This window comes from Oryctolagus cuniculus, chromosome 15, assembly GCF_964237555.1.
Source record: "Oryctolagus cuniculus chromosome 15, mOryCun1.1, whole genome shotgun sequence".
NCBI classification, from domain to species: Eukaryota; Metazoa; Chordata; class Mammalia; order Lagomorpha; family Leporidae; genus Oryctolagus; species Oryctolagus cuniculus.
The window spans coordinates 63,902,357-63,922,009 of record NC_091446.1 but is presented as its reverse complement, the minus strand read 5'-3'; the positions used below and the strand labels follow the sequence as shown (position 1 = coordinate 63,922,009).

The 19,653-nt window shown below is 40.4% G+C and overlaps 1 protein-coding gene across 4 annotated transcripts in view; it reads right to left on the bottom strand.

The window, feature by feature from the left end:
- The window catches only part of MCU (mitochondrial calcium uniporter), a 211,627-nt gene that overhangs the window by 66,538 nt on the left and 125,436 nt on the right, over positions 1-19,653 (bottom strand). The window lies entirely within an intron of this gene.

The window sequence follows — 19,653 nt, the reverse complement described above, 5'->3', positions numbered from 1 at the left end:
GTTCTTTTGGATAGAACAATTCCGTTTGGCAAGGATTCTTTTTATCTCCTGAATTCATATTTCTTTCCATAGTACCTTTTAAGTTTGTGGAATCTCAATATTTGTTGATACAATAGCACAGGAGAAATAGATAGTAGCATCTTCTATGACTGAACATACTGGGGTTAAACCTTATTTTGGCTTGATGGTGGGTAAACAGGTACTACTTACAATATTATCTATATTTCAAGGAACAGAAGTATTGTATAGTTTTTAAGAAGCACTTTTGCGACCTGGATGGTGGTGGAGGCTATGGGAGTTCTGTGCTTGTTCTAGATGTCTGCTATGCAAAACGCAGTCCTGGATCTCAGCATCACCAACACTGGCAGCTTACGAGAAATGCAGGTTCTCAGACGCCACCTCAGTCCTGCATTTAACAAGTCGCTAGGAAATTCACATGCATGTGGAAGTCTGGGCAGCACTACTGCAGTGCATCCAAATCAGATTCAAGGGAGTACATGAATTAGCTCGGCTCAGTATTCTTAAGCCTTTCACCGGTCATGGTTATCAAGAGCACAGCATAAGCAACTCAGGGTCGTGGAGTGGCAACACAATATGAGAGAAAAACACTGCAGTGAAGTTAGGAAAACTCCAATCTAGTCTCATCTCTAGTTGTATGATGTTGAACATTAGCTCTTCTCGTGTAAAATGGATAGATAATATATTGCAAAGTGCTTCCAACTCTGCCAGCCCATGAATTTATGAAAATAAATACATTCTTTTGTGACACTTATGACGCCCACTACAAAGTTATTTAGGAAATGGTTCAACTATAATACGTACTTCTCAAAATATGTGAAAAACAAAATTAAGGCAAGTTTATTTTGCTGGAAAAAGAAACTCCCTAAAATCCATGCATGTTTTTTCATAATAAATTATTTTCTATGGACATTCTGAAGTTGCCTCAAGAAATTGGGCCTACTTAATGTTATAGAGCCTTGTCTATCATTTGCTTTATATTTATTCAGGACTGAAATTTAACTGCTTTCATTTCTGGAAGGTGCACAGTGATGAATGAGGGAGTGGGTGGCTGCTATTAATAATTCTCCTCACTGCTTCCTTTGTTCTTAAACACTGAGAAAGCACAGCTAACAGGTGGGATTACAGAAAAATTAAACAGTTTTATATTTTGTACAAGAGCAACATGTTATTATTCTCAGGAAAAACATGGCTAAAATACTTATAAGTAAAGCATTATGATGTCTGTCACTGTCAATGAGTCAGGAAATAAATATTAATAACACATGTGTGTATGTATGTGTGCACATTTACATGTGTATGTATATATGTATGTAGAGAAAAATAAAGCAAATGTGGTAAAACATTAATAACTGATCAATCTACAGGAAATTTTTCTATAACTTTGAAATTGTTCAAATGAAAAAAAATGAGGGAGAAAAAGAATTAACCTAAATATCTACTAATCCTTATATGTACTGTTGCATTCTTCTCTTTTTAAAAGTTAAATATAATAGTTTATTTTCTGTAATCTTTTGTACTTATTTATTGGAAATTCAGAGTTAGAGAGAAAGAGGGAGACACACACACACACACACACACACACACACACACACAGGATCTTCCATCTGCTAGCTTATTCCCCAGATGGCTGCAATGGCTGGGACTGGGAGCCCAGAGCTTCTTCCAGGCCTCCCAAGTCATTAGCAGGGAGCTGGACTGGAAGTACAGCAACTAGGACTTTAAATGGCACGTATATGGGATGTCAGCATTTCAGGCAGTGGCTTTACCTGCTACGCCTCAACACTGGCCCAATATGCTGACCTCAATTTTAAAAGACATCAGAAATGCTGGAAGTTGTAGAAGCTATAAAATCATTATATAGAAGAGCCTAGTAACTGATACTCCTATGTTGTTTACTTTGATCTTTACTTACAGACTTGCTAAATTTTTTTTCTCAGACAAGGCTAAAATGAAGGGGGTGGGGCTATTAAAAATGGTCCTAAAAAGTCATCTCACATCTTCCAAATACTAAAGAAAACAGTTTGGGGTCAGCTCTGTGGTGCAGTGGGTTAATGCCCTGGCCTGAAGTGCCGGCATCCCATATGGGTGCCATTCAGAGATCCGGCTGTTCCACTTCCTGTCCAGCTTTCTGCTATGGCCCAGGGAAAGCAGTAGAAGATGGCCCAAGTCCTTGGACCCCTGCACCCACGTTGGGAGACCAGGACGAAGCTCCTGGCTCCGGATCGGCACAGCTCCGGCTGCTGTGGCCATCTGGGGAGTGAACCATAGGATGGAAGACCTCTCTCTCTCTCTCTGCTGTGGGCAGTCACCCCTTTTGTTTACACTTAAACATGGATGGAGACATCCCGGCACAGACAATTAGGCTAAGGAGATTCCAGGAAGAGGCAGGAAGAACCGTATCTCACTGCTAGACTTCTCACAAGAGATGATGTAGATAATCAGCCACACCCGAAACCAGCATTTATTACCTAGGTGTTTTATTATACCCTTGTAATCTATGATTGATAACATTTTGTGATCTGTTAAGCAGAAGAACTGTATCGGGAACTCTTTGTAACCCCAAAAGTCTTTTAAGATATGTAAATCCTCTGTGTGCCTTCTTGTGTACAACTGGTCATGTTTAAATACTACTGGACTTGTTGAATAAACGAGCCTTGATCAGGATTTGTCTTGGCTCCATTCTTTGAGTCCTTGTCCCCACATTCCCACTCTCTGTTTCAGGAAACCCGGTTCATTGTTTTGTTTTGTTTTTTTTTTAACTTTTATTTAATGAATATAAATTTCCAAAATACAGCTTATGGATTACAATGGCTTCCCCCCAATAACGTCCCTCCCACCCACAACCCTCCCCTTTCCCACTCCCTTTCCCCTTCCATTCATATCAAGATTCATTTTCGATTCTCTTTATATACAGAAGATCAGTTTAGCATACATTAAGTAAAGATTTCAACAGTTTGCTCCCACACAGAAACATAAAGTGAAAAATACTGTTTGAGTACTAGTTATAGCATTAAATCTCAATGTACAGAACACTAAGGACAGAGATCCTACATGAGGAGTAAGTGCACAGTGACTCCTGTTGTTGACTTAACAAATTGACACTCTTGTTTATGGCCTCAGTAATCACCCTAGGCTCTTGTCATGAGCTGCCAAGGCTATGGAAGCCCCCTGAGTTCACCGACTCTGATCATATTTAGACAAGGCCATGGTCAAAGTGGAAGTTCTCTCCTCCCTTCAGAGAAAGGTACCTCCTTCTTTGATGACCTGTTCTTTCCACTGGGATCTCACTCACGGAGATCTTTCATTTAGGAAACCCGGTTCATTGTGCTGCAGGCTGGCACACTCTGCCTCTCCTCTCTCTGTGTAACTCTGACTTTCAAATAAATAAATAAATAAATAAATCTTTAAAAAAAAGAAAAAAAAGAAAACAGTCTCAAACTAAGAAGTAGGCCCCAAGTGATTTTCATTTTTGTTCTAGCTCCAGCTAATAATGAAAAGAATGCAATTACCACTCACAAATATAAATAACTATAGGCTTTTCTTTCTTATTCTCCTGCAAGGAGTGGGACACAAAAGATGCTATAAAAATCACTTCCCACCCTCCCACGTGTTGTGCAAGTGTAATGGACTTAACACCATGCAAAGAACAAAACATAAAAGAGAAAGTTGTAGCAAAGTAGTTGATTTTGTTTCAGAATTCCTTTTCATGTATTGCATATGATTTCATCAAATTTAAAACAAAATTAAAAAGCTGCGTGCATTTCCAACATAATTACCCTACTTAGCTGGAAATCTCAAACTGGAATACAAGTAATAGAGACATGTGCCAGCTGACTAATAATGTGTTCTTTCAGTCCTTCCAGACTTTAGCCAACAGGAATAGTGTGAGAATAACAAATCTATTTTAATGAGTTGGAGATTTTTAATACACTCACAGGGCATGTTTGTTTTTAACATTCTGGCTTCATGTAAATACACAAATTTTGATACATTCTTTTCTCTACCTTTAGCTAAAAGCCTTTATTTTGATTTCCTTCACCAAAAAAAGTATCTTTAATTACTCCATTCCAAGATATAAATTCAGAAAATGAACATACCACTTTAAATGATTACAAAATAATCATTAGGGGCCAGTGCTATGGCGTAGCAGGTAAAGCTGCCACCTGCAGTGCCGGCATCCCATATGGGCACCAGTTCAAGTCCCGGCTGCTCTACTTCCGATCCAGCTCTCTGGATCAGGAAAGCAGTAGAAGATGCCCCAAGTCCTTGGGCCCCTGCTCCCACATGGGAGACCCGGAAGAAACTCCTGGCTCCTGGCTTCAGATTGGCACAGCTCCGGCCATTGCGGCCATCTGGGGAGTGAACCAGCGGATAGAAGACCCCTCTCTCTCTCTCTGCCTCTCCTTCCCTCTGTGTGTAACTCTGACTTTCAAATAAACAAATTAATCTTCAAAAAAAAAACCCAAAATAATCATTAAAGTTCTTAAAAGTGCAATATAAAATGGAAGATTAATTAAGAGAGTTAAGATAATTTTCATACATAATTTAAAACTGAAAACAGTCAACTAAGAATTATGCTCAGCTCCCTCTGCCTGACTCCCCTGGCTCTCTCCTATTTAGGAATAACATGGGACCACTCTCAGCAAGCAATTCTGGTTACAACTTCATGTAGTCTAAGATATCAGCAGATTCCCATCTATAGACAGAGTCCCATGACTAACATCACTCTCAACCTTTTCATTTGCTAAGCATACAGAGAGCCCATCTTTTCTAATTATTTTAATTAACCATCCCTGGACTGTTCAACAAAGAATTTGAAGCAATACAACAAAAACATGTACCAGGAAATAGTGGTATATTTTTAAAAATTCTTAAATAGAAATTTAAAAAGCCAGAAACAAGAGAAATTAAAAAAAAAAAAAAACTAGTAAACAAAGATCAGAGAAAAAGAATATGTGGGCCATTAAAATCTTCATAAGTGCTGGATGAATTACCATCTCTGGCTCTAAGTATCTACAGTAGGCAGAATGTGGCCTCCCCAAGACGTCAGTTTTGGGAGAACTGAAAATGAAACAGTGTACATTCTTCCAGTCCCTAACATGGTTACTCACTTGGGTCTTCACTATGATTTTCTTTGTGGAGATTTGGCACGCTTTTCACTAGGTATTTTTATGTTTTTTTTTGAAGTTGTAAACAGTATCTGTTATTATTAGGTGTTTTTATGTTTTTTGATGTTGTAAACAGTATCTTTTTCAAATTTTATTTTTCTAATTGTTGAAGTATAAAAATAAAATTTTAAGCCTTTGTACTGAAGCATAATGTGAAAGTTTTCTGCATACATATAAATGTTACAATTCAGTGACTTCACAAACTATATCCAACATTGAACTTTTATATACTGACTTCATTTCCAACAACCCTGAGATACTCGGGTATTAACATTTTAGCTGTATATTCTTTTGTTTTCAATATACAAAAGTATGTCACCTGCAAATAAAGAACATTTTATTTCTTCCTTCCTGACACTAAGGCTTTATTTCTTTGTCTTCTTTTACTGCACCAAGACTTCCAGTCCAGCAGTGAGTAATGGAGGCAGAAGTCACCTTTATCTCAGTCCTGATGTTAACAGAAAAGTCGTTCAACATTTCATCACTAACTGTAACATTCATTCTACACTTTTTGGTAAAAAATTCCTATAAGATTAAGGGAACTATCCTATATTCCAAATTTGCTGAGAAGGTTTTCTGTTTTAGAGGATTTTTGGGTCTATCTTTATGTAGAAGATGGCTTATATTATCCCTTTATTAAAATGACCTTTTGGCTATAAAATAAGTTAGAAAGTGTTCCCACTTTGTATATTCTCTGTAAGAGTTTATTTAACATAGTTACTACTTCTTAATTTTTTTTTATTTGACAGATAGAGTTAGACAGTGAGAGAAAGACAGAGAGAAAGGTCTTCCTTCCGTTGGTTCACCCCTCAAATGGCCGCCACGGCTGGCACTGCACTGATCCGAAGCCAGGAGCCAGGTACTTCCTCCTGGTCTCCCATGTGGGTACAGGGGCCTAAGCGCTTGGGCCATCCTCCACTGCCCTCCCGGACCACAGCAGAGAGTTGGAATGGAAGAGGAGCAACCGGGACCAGAACCCGGCACCCATATGGGATGCTGGTCCCACAGACGGAGGATTAACCAAGTGAGCCACAGTGCCGGCTCTACTTCTTAAATGTTTTAAGGAATTCACCGAGTCATCCATATTGGGCCTGGGGTTTTCTATGTGTGAAGGCTTCAATTAGTGATTAAATTTATTCCTTTAAAAAAAAAAGATTTTTTTTTTTAAACTTGAAAGATAGAGTTGGGGGGTGAGAAATGGGGAGAGATCTTCCATTCACTGATTTACTCCCCAAATTGCAGCAACAGCTGGGCCTGGGCTAGGCAGAACTCAGGAACCTGGAATTCAATCGAGGTCTCCCACGTGGGTAGCAGGGTTCCAAGCTCTGGGGCCATATTCTGCTGCTTTCCCAGGTGCATTAGCTGGGAGCTGCATGGGAAGTAGAGCAGCCAGGACTTAAACAGGAGCTTATGTGGGACACTGGCATCACAGGTGGCAGCTTAACAAACTGTGCCACAACAATGGCTCTTAAATTTCTTTTATAGATATAAGATAAATCAGATTTCATATTTTTTCTAGTATTGGTTTTATTAGTTTCTTTGGAGAAGGTCTTGCTTTTAACAACAAACATCATTGCTGAGATATAATCCATGTACCATATAATTTACCCATTTAAAATATTTAATTTAGCCTATATACCACGTTGTCCAACTATCACAATCAATCCTAGAATATTTTCATCATCAGAAAAAGGAACCTTATACCCACTAGCAATCATTTTACATTCCTCCTTACTCCTAACCTCTGAAAATGACTAGTCTTTCTGTGACTATGGATTTACCTGTTCTGGGTATTTCATATAAATGGAATCACATAATATGTGGTCTTTTCGTGACTGGCTTCTTTCACTTACCAAATGATCAGCACTTCATTCATTTTTATAGATACAGTATAGATATATAGATAGATAGACAAATTTTCAGTGATTGATTTATTTGACAAGCAGTTACAAAGACAGAGAGAGGGAATCTTCCTTCTGTTGGTTCGCTCTCCAAATGGCTGCAATGGCTGGGGCTGTGCCAGGCCAAAACCAGGAGCCAGGAGCTTCTTGTAGGTCTACCATGTGGGTGACAGGGGCCCGAGTGGCTGGGCCATCTTCCACTGCTTTCCCAGATGCTCTGGCAGGGAGCTGGCCCATATGGGATGCCAGCATCAAAGGCAGCTTAACCTGCTACATCACAATACTGACCACAAATATGACATTTTAAAATTCATTCATCAGTCAATGGAAATTTGGGTTGTTTCTACAGTTATTTATTTGAAATACAGAAAAAGGGACCGGCACTGAGGTGCAGTGGGTTAAAGCCCTGGCACCCGATGTGGGCGCTGGTTCTAGTCTTGGCTGCTCCTCTTCCGATCTAGCTCTCTGCTGTGGCCTGGGAAAGCAGTGGAGGATGGCCCAAGTCCTTGGGCCCCTGCTCCCACATGGGAGGCCTGGAGGAAATTCCTGGCTCCTGATCTGCGCAGCTCCAGCCATTGCAGCCATCTGGGGAATGAACCAGCAGATGAAAGACCTCTCTGTCTCTACCTCTCTGTGTGACTCTTTCAAATAAATAAAATAAATCTTTTTTTAAAAAAAAAGAAAGAAATGCAGAAAAACAGAAAGATCTCTCATTCATTGCTTTACTCGCCAAATGTGAGTAAACATAACAGTCAGGGCTGGGCTAGTTCATCGCTGGGAACCAATAACTCAAGCCGGGTTTCCCACATGGAAAGCAGGAATCCGACTCCTTGAGTCCTTACCTACTGCCTCCTAGCGTGTGCAATAGCAGGAGGTGGACTCTAGAATGGAGCCCGGATCCAACCCCCGGACTCCAATACCAGATGTGGGACGACCAAGAGGCATCCGAATCACTGTGTTGAGAGCTCATTCCCTTGTCCATTTTTAATTGTGTTGAGTTTTAATTATTTTTATAAAACTTTTTGTTGGTTTTGGTAAGTCATGTTATTTAAGGAATCTCCTTCATGTGAAATTTTAAATTTAAGGGCATCAATTTGTCAGATTACCCCCAACTTCTCAATGGTTATAAGACCTGTAATAATACTCTTTTTGTCCCTGTTACAGGTAAATTGTGTCTGCTTTTTATTTATCTGTTCGTTTGGGTTGTTATTTCTTCTTATGCACATTTCAAATATTGGAAGATTTTTCTGTGAAAATGTAATTACTTCTAGCTTAATTCCACTGTGGCTACAGAACACACTTTGTACAATTTCCATCTTTTGAAATTTATTAGAACTTGCTTTATGGCCTAGCGTGTGGCCAATTTTGGAAAATGCTCCATTAGAACACCAAGCAATCTACAGTTGTTGGATACAATGCTGCCATGGGATTTTAATAGCAGCTGTGCTAAAGGTGATATTTTTGTGCGGTAAGAAAAATGGTTAGGGGCCAGCACTGAGGCGCAGTAGGTTAATCCTCCGCCTGTGGTGCCAATATCCCAATATCCCATATGGGCGCCGGTTCTAGTGCTGGCTGCTCCTCTTCTGATCGAGCTCTCTGCTATGGCCTGGGAAAGCACCAGAGGATGACCCAAGTCCTTGGGCCCCTGCACCCATGTGGAAGACCTGGAAGAAGCTCCTGGCTCCTGGCTTCAGATCAGCTCAGCTCTAGCTGTTACAGCCATTTGGGGAATGAACCAGCATATAGACCTCTCTCTCTCTCTTTCCCTCTCACTGTCTGTAACTCTACCTCTCAAATAAATAAATAAAATCTTAAAAAAAAAAAAGTGCTTAACTGTTCCTTGACTGACCAGAGAGCTATTCTACCCCTCACAAAGTCAAGATCTACAAGAAACTCTAGTGAGGAACTTTCCAAACAAAATATGCTGCCAACTCTAAACATTGTGGAGTTACAGTCAAATCAGTCAAACAGAAAAACATGTTTGTTTCCTTCTGATAAACAGATCAATTTCATGTTAAGAATTCAGGTATGCCCATTAATCTTATTAAGAGTGGAAGAAAAGACTGGACTGGGTCTCTCCCTTTTTCTAATGTTTATTTTCATCTATTTAAAAGACAGAGTGAGGAGAGAAGGAGCGGAGCAGTAGAAGAGGGAGAGTGAAAGCTGTCACATACCTGCCTTTCTGGGCCATTTCTATTTTCTGGACATATGTAATCCAGTTGGTTTTTTAAGCCAATTTTTTTTTTTAATTTTTTAAATTTTTTTGACAGGCAGAGTGGACAGTGAGAGAGAGAGACAGAGAGAAAGGTCTTCCTTTGCCATTGGTTCACCCTCCAATGGCCGTCGCGGCCAGCGCGCTGCGGCCGGCGCACTGCGCTGATCTGATGGCAGGAGCCAGGTGCTTCTCCTGGCCTCCCATGGGGTGCAGGGCCCAAGCACTTGGGCCATCCTCCACTGCCTTCCCGGGCCTAAGCAGAGAGCTGGCCTGGAAGAGGGGCAACCGGGACAGAATCCAGAGCCCCGAGCGGGACTAGAACCCGGTGTGCTGGCGCCGCAAGGCGGAGGATTAGCCAAGTGAGCCGCAGCGCCGGCCTAAGCCAATTTTCAAGAAGGAATATAGATTCTTCAAAATGTTTCTCAAATGTAATTCATAATATTGAAACACCAGATGAAATTTAAAATTAGCTAAGTTACTATATTTTACAAAAAGGGAACACTTCATTAGAAAAATGTTAATCTTTGTATGTAACACTGCCTTGGGGACCAAATGATTTAGTATAAATCTCCTTGATTTTTGTCATTGATCTTCATTCTCTTTCTAGTCTGTTTCCAACAATATAGGAACCCATCACTTCTTTTAGACAGAAGTAATGACCACAAAGAAGTTAGAAGTTAACACAGACAGGACAATGCTTTAGAGATAAAGCAAAGAAATCAATTTCAGTTGGCAGAATGGGCATTGAAAATCTAGTAACAGAATTTGATATATAAAATTCAAGTCTGGATCTCAACACTGAGTTGTTAAAGGGCACATTATTGTGTTGAGTCTAATATCAACTCATTCTATAGGAAAACAAACAGAAAGGGAACATGGGTGAGATTATCAGCTATTAACTATTGACTAAAACACTGTTGAAATCACATTAAAAAATCCTCACAAGGGGCCAGCATTGTGATGCAGGGGGTTAAGCTGCCTGAGATGCCAACACCCCATGAGAACACTGCCAGCATCCCACATTAACAACAGCTTCAGTCCCAGCTGCTCTACTTCCAACCCAGGTCTCCCTGCTAATGTGCCTGGGAAAGCAGTAGAAGATGGCCCAATTGCTTGGGCACCTGCTACCCACATGGGAGACCTGGTTGGGATTGTGGCCATTTAGGGAGTGAACCGGTAGACAGATGATCAGCTTTTCTGTCTCGTTCTCTCTCTGAAACTCTGCCTTTCAATAAGTAAATAAATAAGTAAATCCTCACCACAAGAATGAAGGAGTTGACCATTTTCCAGTAAAATATCAATTCCCTGATATGTCTCTTTCAAACCAACCTGGAGGGTCAATGATGTGTCAAAGCTCAGTGCACATAGGGGGAAAAAAAAAGAGACATACCAGTAAAGTGTAAACAACTAGTGAATTTGGGTAAAAGCAGTTTGAATGTTTACTGTACTATTCTTTTAAATTCTCTGTGAATTTGAAAATTTTCATAATATAAAGGAAAGAAAGCATTTTTTAAACTTGAAAATGCCAAAGATAAGTTTCTACTGATTAAGGAATTGCTAAATAGTTAACAATATTATAATCTCCTTGAATGTAACTTTTATCTCTCATTTTATACTTAGTGGAATGTGCTGGTATCTGAACTTACTAAAGAGTACTAAAAATGGTAGGGTGGAGGGAATGGTGGAAAAATAGGACTACCCACAATGAATAGAAGGACTAACAAGTTATGTCTTTTAAAGTTAAGTATGCAAACATATATCACAAATTTTACACATGTAAGAGATAAACGTTTGTGTGCATGCATAATAGCAGTTTTCTTGCCTTTCTTTCTGTTGTCACTCTACTTTCTCCCCAAAATTTCAGACTTACTGCAAAAGCTAACTTCTTTTTTTTTTTTTTTTTTTTTTTTTGACAGGCAGAGTGGACAGTGAGAGAGAGAGACAGAGAGAAAGGTCTTCCTTTTGCCGTTGGTTCACCTTCCAATGGCCGCCGCGGCCGGCGCGCCGCGCTGATCCGATGGCAGGAGCCAGGAGCCAGGTGCTTTTCCTGGTCTCCCATGGGGTGCAGGGCCCAAGCACCTGGGCCATCCTCCACTGCACTCCCTGGCCACAGCAGAGGGCTGGCCTGGAAGAGGGGCAACCGGGACAGAATCCGGCGCCCTGACCGGGACTAGAACCCGGTGTGCCGGCGCCGCAAGGCGGAGGATTAGCCTAGTGAGCCGCGGCGCCGGCCTAAAGCTAACTTCTTAAAGTAGCTCTTCAGTTAAACTATGTGTGATTTGCAAGTCGCAAGGCTGCTCCTGGCTCACTCCAATTTGTCAGAATAATGAAAATTGACCTAAATCTCTTCTATTGATTTTTGGAGATGCTGGTCACTCTCCAGATACCGTTCCCCAGGGGCTTATCCCCTGAAATATTCAAATGTCATCCAACAAATCACTTTAAATTTTTCTCATTCTTGCCCACAAGAAAGCATTATAAAGACACAAGGGAGTCAAGACTATCCTCTGTTTATACACTGAATTAATGTTTCCAGAGAAGGAGGATTAAGAGATTTAAGAGTTAAGAGTAACTTATTCCCAGGGTATAACACTGAATGCCAATATTTAATGTCATCGAATAGCATCACCAAGACCATGCTTGGACTCAGTCTGGTTTCCATGTCTTCACAGCACGAGCTCTTCAAGGGTGGCCTGAATATCCCCCTCCCCTTCCTTAGATTCAACACTACTAAATAATTCAATAACTGATCTTTAGTAACAGCTGCAATAAATAAAAGCTGGTCAATTCTACAATCAGGGAGTGTTAAAAGAGTTCACGGTTCCAAAATGAAAATCAAAGAAGTCAAGAGGGCCACAGGACTTTACTGGCCTCTCAGAACAGTTGTTTCTGCTTTAGTTTCATGGAATAAGTTAGCAAAAACACTGTGAATATCTCTCTTGCCATAACAGAGTAATCTGCGTTTGCTCACAATTAGGCTATCCCCTCCCACTAATCCTATCTTTGAAGCACAGGAAACTCTGAAAAGTCAGAGAAGAGGACAATGACCTAGATTACTGATTCATTCATAAAGCCGGAACAGTTGCTTAATTATAAGTTGTTTAAGCCTTTTAAATTTTCTACTCCATTATTTTCCTATCATCTAATTCGTTTCAAAAAGGGAAGCTGAATACTTTTGATTTTGCCTATTTTCAAATAGCTATTTTCCATTTTACAAAACTCTAACAGAATAACACAAATCAAATATTATCCTCATTTAGAGATTAGAGTTAGTATTTGAATCAATTTTGCTCAAGTACTTGGTATAAGCAAAGTCACTCAATATTAATTTCCTTTGGGACAAAATCTGAGAGTCTTCTGGGTCACTGAAGTTCATAAAAGTCTCCACTATTGTCTTCCTATCACTTCACTAATACAAAATGAGATACACTCAAATTTTACTGACATTTAAGATAATTGTTGAACTAGATTTTAAGTCCTTTTTTTTTTTAAGATTTTAAAAAATTATCCGCTTAATTTATTTGCCAGGCCGGGGGGTCGGGGGTGGGGGGTGGAATTGAATTCCATCCACTGGTTTATTCCCCAAAAGCCCAAATGAAGCTGGAAGACCAGAACACCGTTCAACTCTCCCACATGGGTGGCAGGAAGCTAACTACTTGTGTCATCATTTGCTGCCTCTCAGAGCATTGTCAGCAGGAAGCTGGAATCAGGAGTAGAGCTATGATTCAAACATAGGCCCTCCAATAGGGAGTGCAGGCCTCCCAAGTGGCATCTTAACTGCTATGACAACCCAACTGTAAGCCGTCTGAAAACAGGAATAGGGTCATGTACTCCTTTTACTGCTCATTTTAGTAAATACTAAATAACTTTCATTAAAAACACTAATTCTCATACTCAAGGACAGCGGTTACCACAAGCGAAGTCCTCAAGAATAGATTCACATGTTTATTCAAAATATTAGGTTTCCTTTTAGATTACAGTAAGCCAGCATACCTCAGGCTATGTAAGAAGGTGAGAACAGCAATAAAATAAAACAATCTTGACATTCTGCAGGGAAAGGCTATGTGATGAGATGGAAGTACTTGGTACTAGGGGTTCTATTACTGTGTTGTGTCAATGGTGCCTGGAGAAGAGTGAGAAACAAGCACCTGAGAAGAAGCCACCCTGAGGCCGAAGTTTAATCTGTAATTACTCTGCTTGGAATACACAGATGCAGGGTGTTTGCTTTACACTAAAGATGCCACAGCAACTCTGGAAGAGTAACAGAAGCTGACAGGAGAGATTAACACAAGACGATCCTCTTGGATCCTTCTGGGTTACATTGTTTTCTGTACGAGTGTTAGTTGGGGAGTATGAAGGAACCTTGACCCTGATAAGTAATTATAAATACAGTAGTAATGAAAAGAAATAGAAAAACGTATCAGCAGTAAGTTGTCTGCATAACACTTTTTCATGAAGCCAGGAGCCAGGAATACCATCTAGGTCTCCCCATGGGGAGGAAGCTAACTACTTGAGCCATCTCCTGCTGCCATTCAATGTGTGCATTAGCAGGAAGCCGGAATTAGGAGCAGGAGATGGGACTTGAACCTAGGCATTCTGATATGGGACACGAGTGTCCCAAGAAGCACCTTAACCTCTGCACCAAATGCTTACTTCTCTATATAATTTTTTTTAGCTTGTCTTTTCTTAAGTTTATTTAACTTTTTCCCTCAAGCCTCAAGCCATATCTCTGATTACATTTACTCTTGCTTTGTTATTTCTATGGGGTTTTCATTTCTCTAACCCTTTTTGTCTTTCCTGAGGTTTGTCCCCAAGTTTTTCATCTTCTTTTGTCCTATTATCTCTTCTTAACACCTGTGTTAGGCTCTTAGAAATCATTATCAGTGCATTTTCCTAATAGATCATGTCTATAATTTCTTTGATTTTATGAAAAACTAAATGTCAGAACTCCAATAGAGGTTCATTGGTTAGATCTTTAAAGCAATATGACATTTACTTTTAGGGAAATCAGTGTCTTGCTTGCAATTACCAGGAAGAGTTCAGAACTATATTAGTCCATTTTCTGTTGCTATAACAAAATACTCGAGGCTGGGTAATCTGTAAAGTAATGAGGTTTACTTGGCGTATGATTCTGGTGGCTGAAGGAAGGATCTAAACAGCATGGCGCTGACATCCTGGGGACGGACCCCTGACTGCACTGCAACATGGCAGAGCAATGGAAAGGGAACTGGCTGTGTGCAGTGGTGCGCACGTGGCGGTCCTGTTCTGGAACAAGTTCCTCTCTCAAGAATTAATACTGACACCAGCACTAATCCCTTCCAAGGGTGGCACCCTGGCTGACCTAATGACCTTCCACAGGAACTCACTTCTTTCTTAAAGGTTTTAACCCCTCAACACAAGCACGCTGGGGCAAGCTTCCAGCACATGAATCTTTTGGGGGACACACTCAAAACCAATTCAAAATGCAGATGTTTGCATCTTGAGGCTTAGTCTTTCACCTAGTTTCACTAATGATGCATTTCCTTTTGATTTTTCTGTCATTTTGTAGTGAGTTTCAGAGGAGAATGGAAGAGTAAAAATTCCTTCACTCTACTACTTTCAACTGAAGTCTCTTTATCACACGTTGTATTTTAAGATGAGCTAATCTTTAAAGCAATGAATTATAGGCTGGATAGGTTTTAATGCATCAGGGAATGAAAGAAAACCAACATCAGCAGTGTGAAAGAAATGCTTAGAAGAAACCGGTGCCAGGAACAACATTTGTTCAGAGATCTGTTCAAGCAGCCATGCCAAATCAGTTGTATCACTCGGACTGAAAGCAGTTGCAGAGTGCTATACTATAAAGCACTTCCATGGTTACAGTCAGGTCTCACCAGCTTACCAGGATCAGTAATGTTAGTTTCTCCTGATCATCACTCACGTCCCTTGTTGCCCTGTTTGTTGACATATATGTCTAACACTTCTTTTCCTTTTTCATCCCCTGCCTGTATTTCTAACATCTCTTCCAATTCCAAGAAGTTAGATGAGGTGATTTTTAAGAATGAAATTATTTGGGGGCAGGTATGTGACCTTGTGGTGATACTGGTTAGGATGCCTACATCCTGCTGCCTTCGAACTCCTGGTTCTGGCTACTGAATCCAGCTTCCTGATAATGCAGATGCTGGGAGGCAGTGGTGATGGGCCAAGTGACTGCCACCATGTGACACATCTGGATGAGTTCCCAGTGCCCAGCTTTAGGCCCAGCCAGGGACTGCTGCAGGCATTTGGGGAGGGGAATGAACCAGTGGATGGAAGCTTTCTTCATTTGCCTCTTTCTGTCCCAAATAAGTAAAAATCAAATAAACAGCCATCTTTAAAAGAATTTTTAAAACCTTTGGGTTTAGTTATTTAAACACCATGCTGTTAGTTTCAAACACATCGTGTAGTGTGAACTTGAATTACTTTTCAAAATATCTAGGTAATGTCCAGAAGGACATATACCAAGTAGGCCTGTAAGTGATTACTTCCTACAGTTTTCAGATAGTTTATAGTTGTATTATTTCACAACCAGAAAAAAAAGTCATAAAAACATGCTCTACATAGTACAGATGTCAAGAGAGATGGTACATCCCAAGTTTTTCCTGATTTTTCATCACCTTGTTTAATTAAACATTTGAGTTTCTACAGTCTTAAGAGTTGTTTATAGCTTTGGACTTTACACTGCTGGTTGATGTCTTTGCTCATAAAAAGACACTCTGTCTCTAAATGTTAATTTCCAAGTTGGCTGGTCAGCTGTTGCTCATTAGCAGTCCACAGCTGGCAATCTCATTTAAATTTGTGTACCAACGGTTCTATCCACATTGCTAAGAGCTGTAGCATTTCAGCTTTCTATGGGGAATCTGTCTGGACTCCTACCCTGAGTCATCCTCAAAATATAAAAAAAAATTCAGAATGTTGGGCTAGGTCACTAGATTAGGAACTAGACTGTGTTCCAAATGCCGGCAACAGTGAGCTCACATACTATTTAGTGTTTAGTACAGCTTGGAAATGACAGTGATGAAAGTGATTCAGGAATCAAATGTCAAGTTAAAAGTCCATCTTGAATCTCACAGCCACAGAGATGACTAACTTGCCAAGCTGAAACTTTTAAGTTTTCTCAATTATTGGATGCCCCTCTCTACCAACCTCCCACAGAACACTAATAAGTATAGCAAATGATAAAATGGAAGAAGGCTTCCTTCCTCCTCTTTATATTGCTTTGCCTTAATATATTTTAAACTGTTACTGTCAGAAAACAGTCTCTCATTTCCAATGCTATTTAAGTATATCTCATTAGTGAACACTAAAGATTACTCCCTAGGGATCATCCCTGAAGTCTGTTTTCCTCTTCGCTTCATGCATTCAATCTCTAAATCTCTTCATAGATTTCTGTTATCTCTGGTCACTGGATCAGAGGTCCCTTTTCTTCCTTTTGCTCTGTCTCTTGCTCTGCCCATTGTACTTACCTCGTGTCAATAATGAAGCATAAGAAGCCTTGAAATTGCAAATTAATAGCATTATACTTTTCATGTTATAAAAAAGCACTGTAAACACTGAAAATGAACATATAAATAATACTGTTTCCAAAGTGTGTTGTATATGAAATTGCTTTGAAGTATATCTAGTACACAGATGACAAGACATACAGGTTGAATGAAATTTATATTTCTCTTAAAAAGGAAGGAAGACACAAAGGAACATTTTAGGTTATATCTGTGATGAAGAGAAAAACATTTACAATTTCAAAGGCACAAAAACAAAAATGAAGGCGCCAGTAGGGTCTTTTGGTAAAATTATTTTCAAAAATGGGTCTATTACCTTAAACAATACTTTGTAGTTAAGTTGGTTAATATGAAATTTATTTTCCAAAACTTTAAATCATTATCCTTACTCAATCTATGAATACAGAGGTGGAGGGAAGTTATTACATGACAAGCCCCAAAACAACTTAGGTATTTTAATTAACAGTAGGCCTTTTCTGTCAAATCAAAATAGATTTCTTTCCTCTTGCTCTAGAATTCTAAGATGTTGCCTGAAAGAAGCAAAGAAGGATTGCCCAATTAAGAATAAAATTCCAATTGGAAAAATACTGAGGGAGTGTCCCTGATCTTTTTGTTTTAAGATTTATTTATTTATTTGAATGAGTTACACAGAGAGAGAATGAGAAACAGAGAGGGAGAGAGGTCTTCCACCGGCTGGTTCATTCCCCAATCGGCCGCAAAGGCTGGAGCTGCACTAATCAGAAGCCAGGAGCCTCTTCCGGGTCTCCCACGTGGATGCAGGGGCCCAAGGACTTGGGCCATCTTCTACTGCTTTCCCAGGCCACAACAGAGAGCTGGGTTGGAAGTACAGCAGCTGGGACTTGAACAAGCACCCTTATGGGATGCTGGCACTGTAGGTGGCGGCCTTACCTGCGACGCCACGAGCACCGGCACCTCTCCTGATCTCCTAAGACTAATTTTACTAACTAGATCCACAAAGGACCTATGGAATCACATGTCACAGGTCTGCTGGCTAAATGGATCTCCTCTACCCAAACCACTGCAACAGACATAAGAAAACATTTAGCTCATAAAAACACCAACTCGTTTCAGCAAAAAACAACACGTGAACACATCAACAAGATCTAAACAAATTTTATGTTGGCTCATTTAGCCTAGAATACAAGTTTCCTTTAATGGCAATAACCTTTTCCTCAAAACAATAACCATCACAACAAAACAGAAAAGGCAATCTAGGCTTAGGTCTTATAAAAAATTTTATAGCTTCTCTCTCCTACATAATAAATTATGCATTTTCACTTGAAAAAAAATGGAAATAAAAGATCTGAGTTTAAACAATCTTGGCACAAAGTATGACCTCAAAGGGTAAACTAATAAAGTGTATACTGAAAACAGCTGTGAGTTCTCATACATGATGTGATCAAAAGTAGACTTTTCAGCCAGCGCCGCAGCTCACTAGGCTAATCCTCTGCCTGCAGCGCCGGCACACCAGGTTCTAGTCCCAGTCGGGGCGCCGGATTCTGTCCCGGTTGCTCCTCTTCCAGGCCAGCTCTCTGCTGTGGCCAGGGAGTGCAGTGGAGGATGGCCCAAGTCCTTGGGTCCTGCACCAGCATGGTAGGCCAGGAGAAGCACCTGGCTCCTGCCATCAGATCAGCGCACCGCTGGCTGCAGCAGCCACTGGGGGGTGAACCAATGGAAAAGGAAGACCTTTCTCTCTGTCTCTCTCTCTCTCAGTGTCCACTCTGCCTGTCAAAAAAAAAAAAAAAAAAAAAAAAAGTAGACTTTTCAAGGGGTGTTTTTCACAGTGGCTAAGACACTGCTCTGGATACCTGAATCCATATCGAAGTGCCTGGGTTCACGTCCCATTTCTATTTCCAATGCCAGCTTCCTGCTAATTGTGTACCTCAGGAAGCAGCAGGCGCTGGCTCAAGCATTTGGATTCCAAATGGGAGACCTAGACTGAGTTTCTCTCTCCCATCTTGGGCCTGGCCCAGCACTAGCTTTTGCAGGCACTTGGTGAATGAATCAGCAAATGGAAGATCTCTCTGCTCACAAATAAAAAATAAAAATAAAAATTTTTTGAAGAATCCCACTTTTAAAAAAAGCCATTTCAATATTCTCCGTCAGCATGGCCACACCTAGCCTCCTTGCTCAGGCCTACCTTCCCTACTCAGCAGAGCTTTATTTTAATTATCTTCTCTCTAGCATTTTAGTTTCTTTGACATCCTAGACCCACTTGGTAAATCCTTATTTTCTGATAAAACCATTTCATCAATTCCTGCTATGGGATGAGATAAGGGCTATGAAAAAAGGTAACATTACTGTATTAACTGACACCACACAAAATCATGTTGTCCAATCTTAGCTAGACGAGGAGGCTTACTAAATGCTTTCACATGTTTCCAGTGGACTCTCAGACTTCCTGCCCCCTGAGGCTGCTAAGAATTACTTCCTGCCTCTTGGCAGATGATCTCACCTCCTACTTTACTGAGTTCAGTAAAACAGACCTTCCTGCTAAAATTTTCTCCCACAACTTCTCCCTTCTCCATCACAAATTCTCTCCATTTTCTTTTTCTCTCTTACTCTATTCCAGGGGGAAAAAGTATACCTATACCTTTGCAAAGCTAACCTCTTCTTCAGTTCGTTCTTCTCTCTTACATCTACTTGAAAGAGAAAGAGAAAGAGAAAGAGAAAGAGAGAGAGAGAGAGAGAGAGAGAGAGAGAGTGTCTTTCATTCTTAAAATGCCTGCAACAGCCAGGGCTGGCCCAAGCTGAAGCCAGGAGCCAGGAACTCCATTCAGGTCTCCCATGTGGGTAGCAGGGGCCCA